The 19,517-nt window shown below is 40.3% G+C and overlaps 1 protein-coding gene and 1 long non-coding RNA gene across 2 annotated transcripts in view; one reads left to right on the top strand and one right to left on the bottom strand.

Annotated features, from left to right (window-relative positions):
* LOC108541860 (uncharacterized) overlaps positions 1 to 6,228 on the top strand; it is a 9,226-nt gene extending 2,998 nt beyond the window's left edge. The window contains exon 3 of the long non-coding RNA XR_001889086.1: positions 6,001 to 6,228. This is a non-coding gene — a long non-coding RNA (uncharacterized LOC108541860). The remainder of the gene's footprint in view (positions 1 to 6,000) is intronic.
* Positions 1 to 19,517, bottom strand: part of CPNE4 (copine 4) — a 659,177-nt gene that overhangs the window by 493,522 nt on the left and 146,138 nt on the right. The gene's annotated exons all lie outside the window — the stretch shown is intronic.

The raw sequence follows: 19,517 nt of genomic DNA on the forward strand, positions 1-19,517 counted from the left end.
AAAAAAAAAAAAAAAAAGAAAGAAAGAAAGAAAGAAAGAAAAGGAAAATGGATAATACATTATATCTCACTTAGTATCCAAAACCATCAATCCTGTGAGCTGTGTACTGGAATCAACCACATTTTACAGGTGAGAAAACTAAGGCACAGAAATGTTAAGAAGCTTGCCTAGATCCACTCAGAACAAGCCCTCAACAAAAGTAGTAATGACCGTGTCAAAACAAAGTTGTTTTAATGTCCAATTTTGGTCTCTCTACTCTTCATATTGTAGATGCGAGAGTTACACTTCCATGAAGGGGTAAAGAATAACTCTTACCCACTTTGGGAGGCCGAGACGGGCGGATCACGAGGTCAGGAGATCGAGACCATCCTGGCTAACATGGTGAAACCCCGTCTCTACTAAAAAATACAAAAAAACTAGCCGGGCGAGGTGGCGGGCGCCTGTAGTCCCAGCTACTCGGGAGGCTGAGGCAGGAGAATGGCGTAAACCCGGGAGGCGGAGCTTGCAGTGAGCTGAGATCCGGCCACTGCACTCCAGCCTGGGTGACAGAGCGAGACTCCGTCTCAAAAAAAGAAAAAGAATAACTCTTATCCAAGTATGATGAGTAGATAATGTCACCAAAGTGGCTGTTTCAATCAATATATGACAAATGAAATGATAAAGGAAATCTGGCTGGCTACAAACAGACCATATAATGCATTATAAATACGGGTAGCAACTGTTTCCAGCAGAAACTCAAAGCCTGCTGTTATGAACTGTAAGAAATGCCAGGAGTCTTGTAATTCTCAGAGAGAGAGAGAGAGAGATAAAGAAAGAAAGAGGGAGAGAGAAGGAAGGAAGGAAGGAAGGAAGGAAGGAAGGAAGGAAGGAAGGAAGGAAGGAAGGAGGGAAGGAGGGAAGGAGGGAAGGAGAGAGGGATGCAAGGAGAGAAGGAGGGAAGGAGGGAAGGAGGGAAGGAGGGAAGGAGGGAAGGAGGGAAGGAGGGAAGGAGGGAGGGAGGGAAGGAAGGAAAGAAGGAAGGAAGGAAGGAAGGGAGAAAATGAAGAGGAAGAGAAGAAAAAAACGAATTCCATTCATACTGAGTATTTGATTCAAAGCAACAATTCTTACAGATGTCTTCATGTCTGCATGAGGTGAGTAAAAGATGGCCCTTCAGTCTTTCTATCCACCCCCCAAATAAGGAGAATATCTGGAGACTAAAGGGCTGAATTAAGGCCAAAATCCATATCCACTGAGTCCCTCCAAATTACAGTAGCTTTTTAAGTTTTGCTCAGTGTAATAAATCATTTGACATTAATTCTGGTAACCAACATACAACCGAATTTCTTTTCCTAACTTCCCTAGATCAGCTGCTGCTAAGTAGGGGTTTTGTGTTTTTTTTTTTTTTTTTTTTTTTTTTTTTTCCTATTTATGATCCTTTTCAAACACTTTTATTTTCCTTAACCAAGTTATGTTATTCCCAGTGAGTCCCAGGCTACTTTCCAAAGGATGATATCATCACAGACCCAGCAGCACCAGCTAATAAAAATCTGTTAGGCTGCCAATCTTATCATCACCTCTGGCACCTACACCCACTATGGTGATAGCCCCTGTGTCTTCTTACTTGACTCCTCTTATTTGCCCCATTTATCATCTCAATAGTACACCATGGCATTCAGAATAATCTCAAAGGTCAAAGACCAATTGCTGCAGAGATGGAGATATTAAATTAAACCCATGTCTTGGCAGAAAGCCTGGGAGGAAGAAAAGGCCAGTGACAGGAACTAAGGCTCTCATTAATGTGTTGTTGACTTGTCACTTTTATGAAACTCTTGTAAGGAGTTGAACTCTGATTTCAACAAGAATATAAGACAGTGAAGTTCCAGAGGATTTTCTCCAATTTTTCTTGCCACATCTTACTCAAATACATTTCTTCTTTTTTCCCAAGTTCATCCAAAAAGATAGCACTAAAAGAACGTGGAAAATGACAAGAAAGTCTTTATTAAGCATTTGTCTGCCTGAAGCATTGACACTTGTCCTCAGGAAGCTTGCAGTTTGTGAAAATATGATGCAGGGTTTATGTGAGGACGTGTGTTTCTGTTACATCTGCAGAAAATCAGTTGATGGTGTCCATTTGGACATTTCTGTTCTCGGTATAAATAACAAAAACAAAAAGAACATGAGTCAATTCCTTTAAGAGTTATTTACATATCAAAGTGCATATTTAAATAAGTATCCTTTGTAATAAGTAAAAATCTAAATAGAAGAATGCATCAAAAAGCCAAGCTTTGCCAATTCCCTTCTGATAGGCTGATGATCCCAATGAAGACAACAGCTGTCAGTTAAGTCCTTGCTACTGAAAATGTGGTCCTTAGATCAGCAGCCTCAGCATTACCTGGAACCTGACAAGAAATGCAGAATCTCAGGCCCCATTGCAGACCTACTGAGTCAGAATTTGCATTTTAACAAGATCTCCAGATGATTCACATACACTTTAGGGTACAAGAAAAACAGAGTTAAATGAACTAACTGTGAGTTCAGAATGAAACACATTGTCAGAGACACAATCTGCTTGTTTACTCATCAGTGGCAGATATAAGCTGATATGGCTTGCATATGCATTGAATGTACACACTACATTCACATGCATGTGAATTGACATGGATCACACAGACGACGTCATGGCTGCCACTTTAGGGAAACTATGCAGTTAAGGGGATAAGTGAGGAAGGACAGGGTTATTTGTCACAGGGAGCAACTCCTCAGCCTATTTTAGATGATGCTTTCTTGTCAGAAAGGCTTTAAGCTGTAGGTCTAATCAGCCTTTCCACAAAGCCCCCACCAGTCTACTCACCTTCTGCTGACCCCAGGACCTTGCCTAGATAATTTATTCCTGAGGAGCAGTCTAGTAGACATCTGATGTCCTTCCTCTCATGATTCAGACAGCAGGGTGTGTGATGCCCTTGATGGCTGAGGGCCCTTCTCTCTATACTACTTCTATGAAAAGTCATCTTCACCACCTGCTTCTGGGTGACAGACTTTCTGCTCACCCTGGCTCTACAATGGGTGAGGAGTCAGTGGGAATAAGACCTCAACAAGCACATTGTCCTTGAATTATATTACACAAACCATCATAATGCCATCTTTTAGTATGCTTCCTGAGAAGCAAATTATTAAATTAAAAATCAGCTAATGTCTCTCTTCTCCATCCAAGTTTATTGGGATCTGGGAAAGTAAAAAGTTACTTGATAGAAGGGAGCAATATAGATCCTGATTAAAAAGACAAGGCTGCTGACAGGTAGGGGCCATGGAAGCTGAGATGCTGGAACTTGCCAGCACCAGCATTTTAATTACAAGATGGCACTACCCAGAAGATGCCCCCAAATTAACTAACCTGAAAGGGTAGAAGGGGAGAGCAATGCAGGGGCTGGCTGACCCTGATTAAATTGGATTTCATGATGGAAATGATGGTCTCCTCATCTCTGAATGGCATCTCCCTCCCATTCTGCTCTCCACACCCTTCTGTCAGCATTGTCTCCAACTTCTAAATGGCTTCCAAAAGGCAACAAAGCAGGCAGGTAATCTAAAATGAGCATAATTTAATTCTCTTCTGTGAAAATTACAAAAAAAATAGATACTTTAAAAAATCCATTATATAGCTATGTCATGTCTATATAGAATGTATCTTCTGATTATAACACATCTAAGCAAAAGTGCATTTTTCAGTATTTTTTTAATTTAGAAAAGCATATAGAGAAAAAAATCAAAATTACTCTTAAGCTCTGAGATAACTGATACTAATATTTTGGTGTATTAAATTTCAGTATACGATGCATGTATGTCTGATACGTGTGTATGTATGTGTGGAGAGACAGAGACAGAAAGATGCAGACAACAATTGTCAGAAAGAGAAATTTGGGATCATAATGCATATAGTTTTATATTCTGCTAAGTTTACTTAGCATTGTATTGTGAAGATTTAAACAATCTGATGAAAAATATTTTCATACTGACATTTAAAAAAGCAAGAACTCAAGTTAAGCCAGCCTTTGAAACAGTATTAAGAAAGAAAACGAAACAGTTTCCTGAACTAAAACATTCCTGATGGTTTACAGGAAATATGTTACCCTTAAAAAAGTACAGCTACTGGTATAACCAACATCTAGAAATTTCAAATAGCCAGAGTTGGACATGAGCCACTATGTTTAAGCATTTGGAAATGAATGTTATAGCACATTCCCAGTGGAACTGCAAGACTATGAAGCTATTCTGAAGAAATCTTATGGTAGTATAGCCATTACCTCAAATCCTTTCTATGACTAAGAGGTAGAAAAAAAATAAAGAATCAACATCACTAGAATAGAGTCTTCTGGAGCTCACTCATATCCATTTTTCTCTCCTTCTGGGCACAAAAGATAATTCCTCTTTTCCACCTTCTGAGTGGACTACTGGGGCCATGTGACTAATTTCAGTCAATAAGATGTGACCAGAACTGATGTGTGGCTCTTCAATTACAGGTGCAAAACAGATTCAGCACCCAGTTGCTCTCTGTGGTAACTATGAAGAAAGCCTTGTTTTGAAATGGCAAAGCCAAAGATCAAGGCAGTCTCTTGAACCACTGATACCAGAGGACAATTGCCCTGGAGAGCCACTCAATTGTATTAAGCTACTGGGGTTATCTGTCAAGTTAGCATGACCTATCCTATCCTAATAGTCACCAAAAAACAACACAACAATGAATGTGCTATTTCTACTATAGTAGCTATAGGCTACTATACTTTACAAAAGGAAGACAACAATCTACTAACATATCCTTTTTCTCCATCTGTTCACCTGATTACACAGGATTGGTCAACGTGTGAAGGGACCAAAAGCACAGATCAGGGAAGGCAGAATTCAGGACCAGTTGACGTTCATCTATTTCAGTGTTTACTAAGGACCTACCACAGGGAAACCACTTTGCAGGGGGTTTTCAGGATGAGGAAAATATAGTCATTCCCCAGTATTTTCAGGAGATTGGTTCCATTACCCCCACATATACCCAAATCCACACATACCCAAGTTTCCCAGTGGGTCCTCTGGAACCTACGTATAAAAAAGACAGCCCTCCGTATATGCATGTTTTGCATCTTGCATTTAATTGAAAAAAAAAAAAATCCACTTCTAAAAGCCCTCACAGTTCAAACTCGTATTGTTCAAGGGTCAATTGTAATAAGAAACAGTCCTTGCCTCCTGGAAGTTTGAAGTCTAACAGAGAAAACAAAACATAATACTACAAAGACAGGGCACTTTTAACAGCCATATGACCCTGGGGAGGTCATTAACATCTCTGAGCTTCAGCATCATCAGCTGTCATATGGGCATGAAAACAGCATCTTCCTTGCTGAAGTTCTGTGAGAATATAACATCCAGTACACTGTCTGACACAGAGTAATTACTCACTGATCACAACCTAGTGTTGTTTTATTTACCTGCGGGGGATATTACCATTACTAACATAGAACTTGTTGCTCCTTCTATTTAAGGAAGGTGGTCCCTCACTGACTGTCAAAATATATGATATCATGGAAAAAGCATGGCTATGCAGGAGTCAGTCCAGAGATCAAAAACCTAGACACACCACCATGGGCCATAGGACTCTGAAGAGTTCTCTTTCCTCATCAATAAAATTGAGATAATAATTTCTTCCTCTTAGGGTCATTGGGAAGAAATCAAGCATATAACTCAAAAATATAAATCTTTCTTACTCCTCCCCGCCTTGCCTTAAGAAAAATGAACAGCATAGAAGATGCAAAACCTGTTTACAACTTAGGCTCTCTCTAAGTATCTACAGACTGTGACATTTTGAGAGAAGTTTACAGCATAACAAGCAAGATATTTCCAAATCAGGTCTGCTGCATTCCTCTTCCAAAATCATGTAACTCAAAATCCTCTGTTGCCTGAAACTTTAAAATTGTGTTAATTGTTATCCACAATATTTCTTTAACCTGACATAAACCTTTCTTTCAATTTTTCTTTTAGTTCTCTGGACTGAGCTGTTGTGTTAAAAAGTTGATTGAGAAATAAATTGCCTTGAGAAGCAATGAGCAATCAGAAGTAACTGGATTTCCAAGGTCACAAGGGGATACAACGTGCCCAGACCACAAAGGGGCAGTGCGGAGCAGGACATGTTATTTCACAATCAACTAGATGTGAGAAGACACCAACCTGACCTTGTATTATCTAATTTGCTGCTGATTCAAGAATGGGATGACATCAAAAATGAGTTCTAAAAGAAACAGCACATCAGAATTGGATGTAATTCCCCTGCTGAGAAGCCGATCCTCTGCTATAATAAAAGCTCCTACAATGACAGCTTTTCACTTCTGCTGGTCCAGGGCTGTTATCCTTTATTTTTTGTTAATGGTGACGATGATGTGCTCGGCATCTCTGCCAGGTGGATTTTTCTAGAATGTATGATCCATTCTTCTCTTGAAGAAATGAGGAAGAAGAGCTAAGAGTATGATGTTCTAATAACAGAAAACAGGGCAAGGGTCTTACAGAGTTCATGACTTGAAACCCAAAATCTGGGAAAGTAACCATTTCCCTGTCTTCACTTCTTTTTGACCCCAGAAACCTAAGCATTTGGTTCAAAGATGAGACATGACTCACATTATCAAGTTTAAACTTCAAGGGATTGTTTTCTCCTGTTCTCCAAGGAGCAACTCTGGAGTCAGATATGTCTGCATGCCAATTAAGAGTACCCCTGCTGACTTTATGAACCTCACTGAATCCCCAACTCCATGCTTGCAAAATGAAGAAAACATGACGTAAGTATTAAATTGTTGGAAGTATTAAATGAGACGTGTGTGTGAAATGTTTGGCAGAGTTGCTGCATATGCAAGTTGCATGTTGACTATCTCCACAATTTAAATGGTATGCCTTGGAGTTGTGCAATGTGAAACCTGCACAACCATACACAGCAGCCCTTTGTTTTTCATTCAACAGTTCATTCATTAAAACATTCACATACGATGTTTCCAAGCACTCTATTCAACTTTCCTTAGTAAGCCTTAATGAATTATTCATCATAAATTTAATTCTAAACCAATTCTTGGATTGCCATGACACCTGTCACGATTTTGTATTTTCTGTCTCACAGTCACTTGCTCATGTGTCGCTTACCCAACACACCCACCATCATTGCCATATTCCAGGGTTTCTGTTCATCACTGCACCGTCTTCCCTAAGCAATCAGCAGAGTGTGGCACAAAGTTTCTTCACAATAGATATCTCCAGTTTGAATGGCACATTTCTCTGTTGGAGGTGTGGCTGGAATACACTGTGCATGTAACCTCCTGGAAAGCAGGGGGTTGTGTCTCTGTTTTCACTGTGGAATTCCCAGCCCCTAGATCAGTGTCTGGTACACAGTAGGTGCTTAATAAATGTGGAACGAATGAAAAGCTGGAGCATTGAAGATGTTATATGGGAATAATTGGAATATAACTTATTATTTCTTATTGAATGAGGATTGAATGAAGGTATACAAGATGAAAAACATACCCACACCCAGTCTCAAGAGTGAAATGGAGTAAATATTAGGTAGAACAGCCTAACTATTGAAGAGTAATCTAAAATTACCAATTCTAGCACAGACTTAGTATCTGTTTTATTTAAGGTTCATAAGAAGATATTGTGTTGATAAAAATAATATCATTTACCAAGTACTTTCTATGTTTTGCAACTTCTAATACATTATTTCTAACCTTAATCACAGTGCCCTAATATAGCTATTATTCCTGTTTTAAGGACAAGGAAACAAGCTCAGGGACCTTAAGCAACTCATCCGTGCTTTACATGCAGGAAGTGACTGAGCTGGAATTGAAACAGGCTCATCTGGCCAAAAGCCCCATGATCTTTCCATATGAAGAAAAGAGTATATGTGCACATTTGTGCACATGGGCATGAATGTACACAGACGTGTACATTTTACACTGTCAGCTATGGGTTCAGTCAGATATGCCCATAAATTCTTTTATGAAGAAGAGCTCCCTGAACATCTAATGATTTTTTCCTGGTAGTTTTATTTAACTCCAAAAACTTATGTTTTTTTAAATCTCATAAAAATATTATCAATACATCATCTTGATAATATCACTCAAGAAGGAGGTGTCTCACTCTAAGCATTATTAAAATATTTCACAGGCAGTCCACTTTTCTAGAAAAATATGCCAATGACCTTTCTAGCCTTTTGCATCCTGGAATTATTAAACCAGGCTGCTGAGCAGCCGTGACACCTGCTCTGTGACCAATACTCTAGGCTGTTTATTTTGGCCTAGAACTCTCAAAGTTGATGGGCCCTGCCCTCAGAAGGGAGGGTGTGCACACAGAATTCAGTGGGTCCTGCAGAGCTGCCCATATCCTCTTTTTTTTTTTTTTTTTTTTTTTTTTTTTTATTTTTTTGAGACGGAGTCTCGCTTGTCGCCAGGCTGGCAGTGCAGTGGCCGGAATCCTCAGCTCACTGCAAGCTCCGCCTCCCGGCGTTTACGCCACTTCTCCTGCCTCAGCCTCCCAAGTAGCTGGGACTACAGGCGCCCGCCAACTCGCGCCGGCTAGGTTTTTTTGTATTTTTTAGTAGAGACGGGGTTTCGCCGTGTTAGCTAGGTTGGTCTCGATCTCCTGACCTCGCGATCCACCCGTCTCGGCCTCCCAAAGTGCTGGGATTACAGGCTTGAGCCACCGCGCCCGGCCCATATCCTCTTACCTAATAGAAGGTGGACTTCAGCAGAATGCCTGTCTGGAGTCAGAGGTAAGAGCTGGCACTGGGTCACATGGCTGCTCTGTCTCTCTCTGTGGCAGATGTCAGGGTCTGCAGGGTGTTTTGTTAAAGGAACAAAATGCAATAGCTTCAAGGCACCAGCTCTCTTTCCCACAAAGCCTTGGTCTATGTGGAGTCAAGATCCCTGAGGAACCTCTGCTCCTGGGGGAGGGGAGGTCCTGTTCTATAAGCCTCCAGAGCTCATCACAGCCTGTCCCCATCCCTCCATGCTTGTTAAACACCCAGCATGGTTTTCAGAGGCCATGTTGATGCCATATGTTCATACCACTGAAGCATTTTACTGCCTAAGAAGAGGCACTTAGCACAGGGAAGAGCACATTGTTTTCATAGCTGGTTGGCTCTTAATACTTCCCCAGGAGGCTCCAGGCTCAAAGACAGGGTGTCTGAGAAACTTGGGAAGATGCCAGCAAGGTGAAGGTTTTCAGTGACACACTCCAGGATGTCAGTCCAGCAGGGAGAATGACCCAAGTCATTCATAACAGAGTTTTTGTACAAAAGAGGAGAAAAAGAAGAGCCAGTGGAAAAAAATTATATATGCAGAGATTTCTTTTTTAATGGTAGGTAAACATTTAGTTATGTGAGTAACTCTCACTTAATCAGGACTAATTTTGCCCCCTGAGGTTATTTGGCAAAACCTGGAGATATTTTAAGTTGCTAACAACTGAGTTGGGAAAAAATGGGGAAGCTGCTATTCAGACCAAGTAAGTAAAAGTCAGGGATGCTACTAAATTTCCTATAATGCACAGTATAGCCACAACAAATGATTCTAGAGCCCAAAATGTCAATCGTGCTGAAGTTGAGAACCCTTGGGTTATGTTAACTCTAAACAGATAAGGAAGTGCTCTCTGCCTGCAGCCTCATTGCACTAGCAATGAAATTAGCCACATTCAAGGCAGTATATAGGAGGCATGGGGCACAGTGGCTTTGAAAAGTACTATCACCTGGCTATAAATTCTGAGTTTAAATCTTAGGTGCAGAATTTTCTAGCTCTATGGCCTTGGGCAGATGGCCTAACTTCAGTGAGCTTCAGTTTCCTCTTTGGCCAAACCAGCTACACCTAACCTGGCGTGAAGTTTAAATTACATGGGATGACAAGAAAGCATTTAGCACCCTCTCTACACACAGCTACAAATAACTAAGCACTGATTATTATGGCCCAAGAAAGTGGGAGGAAAAAAGAACAAAACATGGTTTTTAAGAGAAATCTACCAAATGCTTCAGTAATCTGAGGAAATTTTAGCTTGAGTTTGACAGAAATCTCAAGAATGCTCAGAGCCATGGCCTCTTTCTTTAGAGGGTTCCTTGACTCCTGCAATGTGAGCCTCACCATCATGTACTCACAGCTTACAGGGCACCTCACTGACATTTATTATTGTTGCTTTGCTCAGCCCGGGTATCTGGACACTTTTGTGTCCAGGTCCCCATTTTCAGTGGCCAGGCATAACCCCAGTGATGGCCTGGTCAGGGAGAAAAGATTGTCGATACCTGATACTTAGGCAAATGTTCTCACAGTGCATGTTGTCAGAGGGGCCATGACCTCTCTTCATTGCTCCAAAGCTGAGCAAAATAGGGCCAGATGTAGCCACACCTGCCTTTGGTCTGACACCCCTCCTCCCCCTCCATAGCCAATATCTGCCTTAATGCTGTTACCTCTAGTTGTTAGAGTCCTGTCCTTAGAGGAACTCGAGAGCTCCCTTTTTTCCAAGCCCCAAGAACTTCCTGGCACATGGCTTATCCTGATAGCTTCAAAGGCACCCCAGTAGTGGAGCACCACAGAGCATGAAGAGAGCTGCTTACCCAACCCACACAGACTGTCTCAAAGGACCTCCAAATTAAAGCTCCAAGGCTAGAAAATAGCTTGGAAACCATCTCCTCTGTTTTTCTGAGCTGGTGAAACTGAAGCTCAGAAACAGGAAGGAATAGGCCTGCTGCTAGCCCATAGGGCAGCTTTGTGAAAATTAGCAAAGTCATCCTACATAGACGGAGGCACTCCTGAGCCACAGTGTACAGCCTGCTGAGCAGAAGAGTCCCAGAGCTTAGGCCCACAGATAGATCCCCTTGTGCTTTAGAGAGGGGTTTGCTCAAAATCACAAAAACGAGTTGGCAGAGAACTGGAATCAGATTGACAACCTCTTTGTACAGACAGGATTAACTACACATGGAAAACAAATAGCTCCTGAGCACTTGCACAGGATTCCTTGGTCAAAAAGCTTGGATTTCACACTCCATAGCTAAGTTTTCCTTGTGGCCCTTTTAATGATGGAAAGGGAATGGGAAATAATTGCCACGTGTACATTCCTTAGAGACATTTCATATATAGCTGGTGGCCCAGAAAAACCTAGTACCTGCAAAGAAATGAGGAGGCTCTGGTAGCTGAGGAAGGGGAAACCCTAATCACCTAGTTCAGAATCATCATTTAAGAAAGCAAAGTCAAATCCCAAAGGACAGTTTAGTTTTGTTCTGAAATTGTAAACAGCCCGCATAGAATAGCTATGAGAGAATAGGACCTCATTTCAAAGCAACTCACAACATTTTTCACCACTGTAATACTGCATGTGACTTCTGTGATGAGATCATATTATGAGGGACAATTTCAATTGGGATTAGAAGAAACTATACCACAGCTCAAGCAACAGGAGCCTGTGTCAAAAGTGTTCCAGTTAATATATCATCCCCTTTGTTCTACGGCCAATCTTATTACTCCCATCTTATCCTTTCATATTCTGAATTTCCCTTTCTGTAGAACCTTGGTGATTTCTGCCCCCCGTATTGCCTCAGGAAGACTTCTTTCTGTTCCTTTATGGGACTGGCATGTCTAATCCTTAGGTCACAGGTCAGCAAACTTTTTCTATAAAGGGACAGATAGTACCTTTTTTAGGCTTTGGGGCCCATATGGTCCCTGTCACAACTATTCAATTTTGCCATTGTAGCACAAAAGCAACCACAGGCAATATATATAGTCATGGATCTATATCCTTGTATTCCAATAAAGCTTTCTTTTGCTTTTTTTTTTTTTTTTTTTTTTTTTTTTTTTTTTTTTTTTTTTGTTAGACAGTCTTGCTCTGTGGCCCAGGCTGGAGTCCAGTGGTGCAATCTCTGCTCACTGCAACTTCTGCCTCCCAGATTTAAGAGATTCTCCTGCCTCAAACTCCTGAGTAGCTAGTATTACAGGCATGTGTCATGACGCCTGGCTAATTTTTATACTTTTAGTAGAGACGGGGTTTCACCATGTTGGCCAGGTTGGTCTCAAACTCCTGGCTTCAAGTGATTCGACCACCTTGGCCTCCCAAAATGCTGGGATTACATATGTGAGCCACTGCACCCAGCCAGCCTTTTAAATAAAAAGATGGTACTAGATTTGGCCCCTTGGTCACAGTGTGCTGATCCTTGCTCTAGGTGGTACTGGGCATGGGTGGGCAGAACCTGAGCTCAACTTATAGACACAAGCTGTGAAAGCCATCAAGAGACTCCTGGGCAAATAGAAATTAGCATGTAAGATGGCAATGGCGGGAAGAGCTTCCTCTGATTCTACCCTTGACGTAATTAAGCTGACAAGAAAATTAAACTGAGAAGATTGATATAATGCAGTAAGAAAAGGGACTTACCTGGAGCATGGATGCTTCATTCTAAGATATATCTGAACACTAGCTTCCATGGCATCTGAGTACTATGACTTTAATAAACCAAGAGTCTGCTAGTCAGGTGGTCTCCTTTACATTTCTTCGGGATACTAAAAAGACAACCACCAATGAGAAGGTCCTAATAACAGCGGCATATTTAAGAATTCATGTATCTTGGCTGGGCACAGTGGCTCATGCCTGTAATCCCAGCACTTTGGGAGGCTGAGGTGAGTGGATCAGCTGAGGTCAGGAGTTTGAGACCAGCCTGGTCAACATGGTGAAACCCCATCTCTACTAAAATTATAAAAATTAGTCAGGCATGGGGGTGGATGCCTGTAATCCCAGCTACTCAGGAGGCTGAGGTAGGAGAATTACTTGGACCCCAGAGGCAGAGGTTGCAGTGAACCGAGATCACGCCATTGCACTCCAGCCTGGGTGACAGAGCAAGACTCCATCTCAAAAATAAAAAAAAATTAAAAAGAACTCATGTATCTTGTATTTATTTAGGCAATTACATTGAATTATACCTGAATAACCATAAGTTTTATTTTGTTTTTGTTGTTGTTGTTGTTTTTAGGAGTGAATAAAACACAAGGAGGATTTCTCAGAGGACTAGGGTCTGGAAGTCACTACATTGACTACATGCTTTACACTTTATTGGGAAACAGGAAACCTCTGCTCATCCGTAACCAACAGACAGCAGCAGGAAGGCATGATGATATATCTTCAGACATCACAACTCTTCATTTACTAATTATCAGAGCCAAGGTCAACTTTTTTTTTTCATAATAAAAAGTGTCCAGTTTCCCAGACTAGACCATAATTCCCCCAATGTAAAGATGGTATTTTATACTTGTTAATATTATTACACCCTTGCCTAGTGTTTTAGAATAATATAATAATTGCTAACATTTTGGGAATAATTATTCAATGTCAGGCACTATTCAAAATGTTTTAAGTCCCTTCTCATTTAATAACCTCACAACAACCTATGAGTGGAGAACTAGTATTATTATTATTCCACATTGACAAATAGTGGCACTGGGACACAAAAAGATGGTATAATTTGCCCAAGATCATGCAGCTAGAGGTGGTGGATCCCGGATTTGCACCCAGGCATGGCAGCCCCAGAGCCTATGGTCCTAACTTCGTATAATGCTGCTTACAATAATGCAACCAATATAGGTGATCAATAAGTATTTGGGGTTGTCAGTAATGACTCTGAGAGGAGGGAAAAAAACAAAGTCTGAGTTGAAGCTCAGCCAAATTGTGCACAATTACCAGTAAACTCCTCCTGCTCCACTCTCCCATGACATAGAGAATGTTACACTTTCTTGAGGGCTCCTAAAGGGAACTGAGCTCTAAGAGTGGCAGCTGCCAGTGAAGAGCCTTGGAAGACATGTCCACAGCTCTGTAAAGAAAGTCTCTCCTTCAATAGCTGCAGGCTGGAAGGCCCTGGGAATATGCCTACAGCCAGGAATGGAGCACCCTTTCCCTAAGGGGACATGGATAGAACAAATGGCCCCTGGGCCAGCCTCCTCCTCCCCAATGCTCCTCCCACCCCCACTCCTCATGTCTTCCTCTCTCCAAGATCCTGCTTCTGAGAAGGGCAGGGAGCAAGCTCCCTGACTTTCCTAGTGACTGAGGTAAGGGCTAGGGTCACCTGAGAAGGAGGAGGGAGAGAAAGAGGCACTACCAAGCTTGGGCTAGAAATTATGATTTTGTTCATTAGACCACTTGATTTTTCCCTCCTCAGTATCCAGATTATTTCTATTCTCCTTTTTCTTTCTGTTTTGTTAAAATGTTTTAAACTATATACACTATTTTAATCTCTCTCTTTGTTCTTTTAACATTGACATTTGGGAGTAGAAAATGTAGTCTAATTATAGTTTTAATTGCATTCCATGGTATATATAAGGAGGGTTATATTTCTATTGTCTTTTAATATATTGTGTTCTTGGCTTCTGTCATTCAAAAAAATAGTTACTTAATGTTTTTGAGCAATTGGATAGCTTTTAATTATTTTAGTATTATATACTTCCAAAGTCATTATATCATATCAGGAGAAAGTCATGTGGAAAAAATTTGACTTTTGTTTAACCAAGAATATTAAAATGGATCCTATTATTTTGTAAAATATCTCTGTATTCTTAAAACAATTTTATCTCTTATTTTAAAACTTTTTTAACTTCTGTTAAATCACTTTCAATTAAATATGAAACAAACTGTTTGATTTATTCCGCTGCTCAAATATATAATTTATTTATCATTGCATTCTTTGCCTAACATATTTTTTATAATAGGGTGCAAAGATTCTCTGCATCTAATTATTTCAGAGAGTCAAAGAAGCTATACTCTGATCCTGGTTTATCTTTAATCTGCTGCAAAGATAATTGGGCTCAAATTATTGCACATCTCTGGGCTTAGGTTTTTCTTATTTATAACATAGAGAGTTAAATAAAATAATACCAAAATTTCCTTTTGACAACAGCATTCTAGGAGAGCATACAGTGAGGCTTACATTTACCAGCAGGCATATCTTCCCCCTTCCTTTCTGCTAGAAGGCAACCCTTTCAACCAAGTTTCACCTGATAAAAGAAGGGAAGGAAAGCTCCAATAGACTCTAAGGATCAACTGCTGTCCTTAGAAGGAAAAGGAGTCCTTTCTTCTAACTCCTTAAACATACACACTCACACACGCACACACCCAACACATATATCATATACGATATGATGTCGGAATGTAAACTTTTCAATAATTGGTCAAAACGTACCAATTAAGAAATGTGTATCCTAAGCAGCCAGCAGATATTTGATAAAAGGATTGTTTACTTTACTTGTGGACAAAAATCAAAGGGCCACAAGCAGAGGGGACCTCAACAACCTATATCTCCCAAGCGATGCTGCTGATGAGGCTAAGCCATTGAAGGGATCAAATGGAACAATCACAGAGAAATGCCAGCCTCAGAGGGAATAAACAGAATCTTCAACTTCTACAGCTAGGCTGACAACACAGCATCTCAGCCGGATTTTATGCAAGTCATTTCCACAAAACATTCAGACGTAAGCCTAGAACTGGGGCTTCTCAGGCACCTGAAAATAAGATATTTCTCCATGGATTGGGAATATTGAAACGATATGATTTGAATTCGTTTCAGCTTATAGCCATACATTTGCTATGAAAATATCCAAAAACACAGATTAAATGTACATGAGTAAGAAAATGGGAGACTTTTCCAGACCTATATAATTGGACCATGTAAAAGACAAGATAACTTCTAAGATTCTTTCAATCCTGAGCTGTGCAATAAAAAGCAAGCAAAGATTCACTAGCATGCCAGGTGTTATACCCTGGATTGAACTCAATCATACTCGACCACTTAACCTAGGAATTCCAAACAAAATTCTTGACTCCCAGGCTCTCTGAGATATCCAGCATGTCAGACCATTAGCCTTAGAGACGTGCTTTGGCTTACCCAAGATCTTACAAAAATTAAAGACTGGAATTTCAACTACCAATCTAGGGCTCATATTTCAACATTCTCTCTTCAACTGAGCTTTCCACTGCCAGCAGGTCTTTGCCTGCAACACAAAGTGACCGATCTACGGATCAAGAATGGGTCTGAGATAGACTAGTTGGCTCCCCTGAGCCCATCACCAGCTGAAGAGAAATGGCATTTGGGGGAAACTGTGTCCGGGAGTAAAGAAGTCAGAGGAACCCTGAGAGAGGAAAGCAGGTTCCCTTGGAATTTTACCTTGAAAACTGGGGTTACAAAATGAAGACCACTGCACTTTTACTTACATCAATTCCTGGATTGAAATTTTCTCTCCTCTCTGAATGTTAAAATTCTATTTGGAAACCTAGCTTACACTCCTTCTCTATAAGTCTTTCTCAGACCCACCCATCTCACAAATTGGTCCATTCTCAGGACTCAAAATGCTTCACCTTCATTCATCTAGCAGTCATGTTCACACTGTCTTGCATCATCTCACATTCCTGTTTGGTGACATCATGTAACTATTACATATTATTGCCTTTTCACATGTGTGTACCTCAATTCCTAAATTTAATTTTAACCTTCCTGAGAGTGAAGTCCATCACTATTTTAGATTTTTTTCTCTAAGGCAGTAAATTGCATGCAGTAGGTGTTCAATATATGCTAGCCGATCACATGACTAAGGAAGACAAGCAAAGGAGAAAGAAGGAGCTGGGGAAAGGTGATGCAGGACAAAAATGTCCCTCAGTAGCTGGAAGGTAGACCTGTTGTGAAGGAAAGGGAAACAAAATTCCACACAAGCTAATAAGAAACAGTACCTGATAAACAACTGAAAATGTCTGTTGAATTGAAGAAAGGTGGTAAGGAAAGAACAGATGGATATAAAGGAAGAAAAGACTAAAGGAAATGATAAAAGAGAAGAAAGTGGAGATGAAAAGGGAGGAGTGAGAGAAGATGGGAGAAGAGAAGATGGGAGAAGGGGAGAGAGAGAAGGAGAGAAGAATAGAAGAAAGGAAGGATGGAAAGGAAAATGGAAGGAAAGATAAAAAAGGAGTAGAAGATAGGATGAAAAGAAGAGTAGGGAAAATGGAAAAAAGAGGAAAAGAAGGAATAAAGGACAAGTCTTACCCTTGTATTTCTGGATCTTCCATTTTTATATACTTGTTCACTTTCTATTTCCAAAATAGCTCTTGGTGTCTTAGAGGGCACCCAGCACCTAGTTCCAGGCTTGTTGATGCACCTGCATAAAGCTGTGTGTGAACCACATTCACTGCTGATTTGGTGCTTCACTGGCTAGCAAACACCATCTCCTGCAAGTACAGCACCACCGATCCTGGGAAGTCAGCCCCAGAAAAGCTGCATTTCAAGGCTCAGGGTATAGAACTCAAGGACATTTGGGCAAAAGCCTGGGATGCCACTGGCCCTCCACCAGGAGTTACAGTGGGAGGCCTTCTCCTCTTATTAGTGCCAAGGCATCACATGACATGCTCAGCCCACCGGCTTCCTGGGCAGCCCAACAGGGAATCGGGGCTCAGAGGCTCCATGGGGTGGGGGCAGGGGACAACCTTTGAGGATACTCATTGGCATACAGCCATGCCTCTCTCACTGCCAACTCCCTGAGGCGCTGCTAGCACTCCTCCTCTGCCCACCCCTGAAGACCCAGATGCTCAACTCAGAGTGTGCCCCCAGACAACACAGGAAGGTTGGATGTCCAAACCTTGGCAAATGCACAACTCTTTGTGGTAATCCTAAAAAAGAGTCTACCTAAGACGTCCCCATTTGCTCCCTTTTCCCTCTAATGGAAATGCCACAGTGTGTGGGTGTTAATGTATATATTTTTAAAAAAGAAGTTTGCCACATAGAAGGCATCTATTGCTGTGACCAAGAAGGAGTTCTTGATGGGAAAAGAAGGTGTATGCTTTAGGGATGTCCATAAACCCCCGAAATCAGATGCACACAATTATGCGAATTTGATTTTTCAGGTGAGAGAGTTCATGGTTTTAGCAGATTCTTCAAGAGAACTGTGGCATGAACAATATTTTAAAACTACTATCCTGTACTCCTGAGAAGCAAAGCAAGTTATCAGGGGTTTGCTAATCAGAAAGAGTCATTGATTAATTTGCCAACTAAGTTTCATGAAAATGCATTTTCTAGAAGTAACCTATTTTGCTAAAATGACAACTGAATTTTGAAGTAGGGACTTTCTTCCCCTAGCACACCTCATCTTTATGTCTATCTGTCTGTGTCCACCAGCTCTACAGCCTGTGTCTGCTAAGAAAGACCATTTAAACTTGTAACACTTCATTAAGCACATTTCCACCACCATCACAACTCTCTAAATTAAAGCAAACCAGTTCCAAATGGGCAAGAATTAGAAATGCTCTAACATCTGCCTATCCAAACTCATGCTACAGAAATAAAATGAGCAGCTTTAGAGGAGATTATGGTTTTAATATACCACATCATTGTCATGAAATTGAAAATATCATTGAAAGAATAACCAGGGATATACGTGAAATATTTAAGCCCTAATATAGCGCTGCTGGAACCTGAAGAGTGATTTGATTGCCACAGAATAAAATGAAGCTTAGAAAAATCAGGGCGATGCACTTGAGCAACCACCAAAACGTGAAATAATGAGAAACTCTACTTTATCAAGAACTTTTTAAAAAGCTGTTTGCAGACTCTGCAGCTGTTAATCACTCTTCACATATGGCATGGCTGTCACCTTTATGAATCATGTTTTATCTTGAAAAGATTTTCCTTTATTACCTTTCCATTTGCACATTCCTAAGGAGTTGTGAAGCAAACAAACAAACAAACAAACAAAAAAAAAAAAATAGGAAAAGCTCTGAAGTTCTCAAAGCCAGGAACAATATTCACAAATAAAACAGGCAAGAAAGTGTGTTAAAGTTTTAAATTATGTCCAATTTTGTGAGACTAAATATTAGCATCTTCACTTCCGAGCTGCAGCAACAGTCCCATCTCTTATTAAAAAAAAAAATTCTACACTAAGACTACCTTGATTGCACATGAAATTTAAGCCCACTTTGGTGAGTAGGAGAAATAGTCATATAGCTATTGTTTTAGATTAAAATTTAAATAAATTTGATTCAAATTAATAGGTACAGTATTGCATCAATCTGTGACAAAATGCATCTGAAAAATAAATTTGATGAATGATGATATACATTATTGAGACATATAAAGATAAAGATATACATATACAGGAATAGGAAAGGTTTACAATCATATAGTTATAGTTTGTCCATTTACTTTTAAAAACAGAATAATAAAAGCAACTGATAAAAAACTCAGCATTCAGGAAAATTCACCATAATGCTCTCCCTTGACACAATGATGCCACTTTACTGAAATGTAATATTAACCAAATTCATGCTTTTGATTTGCAGATCAAAAAGCAATCCCTCTTTTTTCTTTCTTTCTTTCTTTTTTTTTTTTTTTTTTGAATAATGGTTCTCAAAAGTTCTAATAAGAATTAGAACTGTCAGAAACAAAAAGAAAGGAACAAAGGCTGCCCTTCAGCCAAGAGGACCAGAAAAAGTCTATTTATGCAACATTCCTGTATCTGTCTATCTGTCCA

The sequence above is a fragment of the Rhinopithecus bieti genome, unplaced genomic scaffold, assembly GCF_001698545.2.
Source record: "Rhinopithecus bieti isolate Rb0 unplaced genomic scaffold, ASM169854v2 scaffold_21219, whole genome shotgun sequence".
Taxonomy (NCBI): Eukaryota; Metazoa; Chordata; class Mammalia; order Primates; family Cercopithecidae; genus Rhinopithecus; species Rhinopithecus bieti.